Here is a 4395-nt window from a genome sequence, read left to right on the forward strand (position 1 = left end):
AACGTTTATTTCGCTGCATAAGTAGTTTAACTTGCTAAAAATTACATATCATTGCTATATCATTTTTTAAAGCATGGCTTTTTTAAAAAAAAGAAAAAAAAGTTTCTTTCAAAAACTTTTTTTTTACTTCATACAGAAACTTTTCCCGACACAAAAGGGGGTGGGTGGTAATTTTTCTTCTCCGGGATTTTTTTAAATAGTAAAACGGATTTTTATTTACCATTCGCAACTTTCGATGGGTCAGAATACGTGATAGCTCAATTTTGGGCTCCCGTGATACCCCTAGAATCTCTTGAAAAATGAGAAATCATCTTTTATGGTTTGCATGATTAACTAATTCCAAATGTGGTGAGTTGATATAAAAATAATTTATTACAAAAATCAAGCGAAGGTGAAATATCAAAAATATATATATATTTAATAGTTGTGGCATGTCAACATAAAATTAGGTTGAGATAAATAAGAAGAAATTATCTTTCTTTTTCTAGCTATTTTACTTCACAAGATTTTTGTCGGCTTGGGTTTGTTGTAAGTAAGGCTTTGAACTTTTTCATGATGCTCCTCATTTAAAATTATAACCTTAAAATTCGCAGGTTTTTCAATCAAAGCCAATTTATTTCTATGTTCAACATTATATATTGAATATTGGTAAGAAGTAATAAAGCAGTTAAAAACTGCGGCTTCCATCCAACAAATTAAAAAAAAAGTTAATATAATGTAAAGAACCGCACTGAATAGATTATTTTACTTTATGATCAATTATCACAAAAAAAAAAGTCCAGCCTATTGTTATGTTGACACGTCAGAATTATTAAATATCCAATAAAAAAATGCTAGCTCAAAGGTCGAGACTAATTATTAAATGTTAAAAAACGGATTTAACAATTGTACTGTTTATTCCTTCAATAGAAAAATTACCACTCAGTATGTGGAATAAATGTACATTTTTATAACAAGCTTTTCAGATATAATTTTTTATTTACCATAAAAATAAGAATAATAAATTGGTTTATAAATTTCAAGATACAAACATCCCTGTCCTGAAAGCAAAACATATACTCTTTTTTGAAACTTATGGTCCCAAAATAAATTAAAAAACAGGCAATATTAAAAGACAGTCATTCTCTATTTTATGAATTAACTAAATATAAACTTGCTACTATTCTATAATATCCATTATTATTAAAGCACTACCACGAAAGAAATAAGAAATTGAAAGGAAAGGAAATAATTCAAATATTATATTGTTCAATAATATACTAGGTCATATCAATAAGTATAATATGACACTCGGTAATGTGTTAAATTAAACTGTATCTTAGATAAGTTAAGAAATGCATACAATATATGTAAATTCAACTTGATAATATGAACTTTTGAACACAAGCAAATGAATGAAAAATGTTATGTCTACATAAATATATGAGAACTATACAAAACAAATGCCTTTTTAGTAGTATTTGCTTTCATATTCAAGAACAATACATGTGTAATAAATGATGTCGTTTACAATGTTTCCTAATCAAATGCATTCTTTAAGTAGCTCAAAAACATTAGAGTATAAAATAAATTATTACAAAATTCAAGTCATTAATAACTGGCCCATTAGCTCAGTTGGTTAGAGCGTCGTGCTAATAACGCGAAAGTCGCGGGTTCGATCCCCCCATGGGCCAATATTATTTTATAATGTTTTAACATTTTAATTGAATTTCTTTCTTTAATGCTATGTTGCTTTTACATTTATAAAAATATCAACTATTACTTAGAAATAGTCACTTATAAGTAAAAAGACTAGCATAAAAAATTAATATTTGTGATCATTAAAGAATCTTTTAAAAGTTATAATGTACATTGTTTTCTGCTCAAAATATTATTTTTCATGACAAAGAATTATTATGTTTCTAAATTTAATAACATTTCGTCAGAAAGTGGTACAATAAGACACAAAAAAATCTTCTACCTTTTTTTTACTGATGTAGAGGAGAACTTATATACTTAACTATGACGTCATAAAGTTCATGTAACGGAAAAAAAAAAAAAAAAATTGAACTATACCTGGATAACATTTTTATTGAGATAGGATTAATCATGGGTTAAGTTTCCTATTTTTTCTACAAATAACTATAACAAGCTAAGCCAAATTTTGTAGTCTTCGGTTTCATATTCAATAATCAATGTCTAGTAATGAATGTAATTTAAAATGTTTTTCAATCATTTTCAAAAGAAGTATTCTAGAAGAAGCTCAAAATATTTGGTTAATTTTTTTTTGATATACTTCTTATACTAACTAGGTCTATTTACTCAAAGAACGTTTTGTTAATGACGTAAAAGTCATGAGTTTGATTCTCCAAGGGCCAACATGTAATTTGTTTCTTTTATTTTTTTTTGTTCCGTTACATTTTTTCAATCTATTTTAATAGCAATTGTAATAATATTTATGGTTAAACCATTCCTCAAAAACTGATCGACCCCCTTATGAGCCGTGGCCTAATTCTTTTAATTTTTTGGTTGTTTTCTTATGTATTTAACAATTAAAACATTTGTTGTTAAAGTTTCATTGTCATCGAATTTTTATCAAATTATAACAGGATTAGTACTCTCTTTTGACATCATGTCGTTTATTAGTTGATTTCACAATCATTATTTTTGGTACTCATTATCAGGAAATGACTACCAAGAAACAAATTTAAATTATAGATGAAATAGAATAAGGAATGAAAACACGTAATAAATCATTGTAATAGTTTCTTCTTTAAAAATATCTTCACAATTTCCATTCAATATATTACTCTAACTAATATATGAATATATTTTTAATTAAAATTTAAAAATTATTTTTTATTAAAATTACGTGGTCCCAGTAAATCATGTTTATTAACTAAAATCATAAATTGTTAAAATCATGAAAATGATTCTAATATAAAATTTATAATATTTTTTCATATAATTATAGATAAAAAAACTAAACTATGGTATGAAATATTCAAAGTTGTTGGTTTGATTTATAAAAATTAAAACTTTATTGATGCAGTTCATATGAAAAAAAAAAAAAATCTTCTCAATCTTATGAATTTTCTTCAATACTAACATGATATTATTCTGTAATATCTGTTAATATTTATCTACAATAAAGGAAAAAAATGAAAAAGAACACAGCAAATAACATTTTTTTTCAATAACATCTTAGCAAGTGTCAAAAAGTATTAAGTATATTAAGTTAAACTGAGCAATAAATATGTAAAGAAATGCGTACAATATTAATTCAACTTGATACTATGAACTTTTGAATACAAGGAAATAAGGGAACATTAGTTATGGCTTAAGTTTCCTACTAATTTGACTTCAATGTCTAAAAAACTTTAAACAATGTAGTTTTCGCTTTTGTATCCAATAATAAACAATGTCTATAGTGAATGCCATATAAAACGCTTCCCAATCATGTTCAGAATCACTAAAATCATTCTTTAATTACCTTAATTTTTAGCTGATTTTTAAAAGTTATACAATAGATTAACTTAGGTTTATTGGTTGAGTTGGTTAGAACGTCATGTGATAAATGCAAAAGTCGCGGGTCGTCGTCCCCAATGGACCAGTAATTATTTTTTCTCTCTTATCACTTTTTTTGTAGTATTACATTGTTTTCAGTCCATTTTGATCGTAATTTCGTAATATTTATAGGTAAATAATTTCTCAAAAAATGGATCAATCACTTCACAGATCATTCGACCCTTTCATTACAGAGTAAAAATATGTTTAAGTCACAAAATTGACTTTGAAAAATATAGAACACAACTTATCAAATTTCCCGGGTATGTGAGTCTCTGAGCGGCATAATAGAAAACGTTGGGAGGAGTGTAAGAGAGAAAATAGGGACAAACTCTGATCCAGAGAGCTTCTGTACAGCTTCAAAAAAACAAATGAGGGACTCCGTTTGGCGTCGAAGGTAATATGCAGGCTCTTATCTCTGCAGCACGTTTCTGCAGTGTCCACCCTTAGCAGGAATAGCGGGTGTGTGCTCTCGGCGAGTTTAAAATAGCGGGAATAGCCTTTGAGTTTATTTAATGCGATGGGAATGGGGTGATTGAGATTGTTAATGTTTTTATTATTGTTTGTTTTTTAAACATTATGTATTTTTACTATTGGATTCATGTATGATACGAATTGTGTTGTGTTAGTTGAAATTATCTTCGCTACAAGTAATTGCTTAGAACAGCAAGTGCTCTTCCATTGTTTTTTTTATTTTTATCTTCCATTCTCCTTTTTGAGATGTGGTAAGAGGAAAAAAACAACAGTTGGAAAATTCGATCGTATTCACATAAAAAGTCAGGGGAAAAAGCCAACGTATGTGAATAATATACTTATATTTTAGATTCATATGGTTTTTGAATTCTTTTA

At 27.1% G+C, this 4395-nt stretch overlaps 1 non-coding gene across 1 annotated transcript; it reads left to right on the plus strand.

The window, feature by feature from the left end:
• The first annotated feature begins 1599 nt into the window (after positions 1 to 1599).
• Positions 1600 to 1673, plus strand: TRNAI-AAU (transfer RNA isoleucine (anticodon AAU)). Its single transcript has one exon. It is a non-coding gene; the product is annotated as a tRNA-Ile (tRNA).
• Positions 1674 to 4395: the final 2722 nt, after the last annotated feature.

This window comes from Lepeophtheirus salmonis, unplaced genomic scaffold (assembly GCF_016086655.4).
Source record: "Lepeophtheirus salmonis unplaced genomic scaffold, UVic_Lsal_1.4 unplaced_contig_6842_pilon, whole genome shotgun sequence".
In the NCBI taxonomy this organism is placed as follows: domain Eukaryota; kingdom Metazoa; phylum Arthropoda; class Copepoda; order Siphonostomatoida; family Caligidae; genus Lepeophtheirus; species Lepeophtheirus salmonis.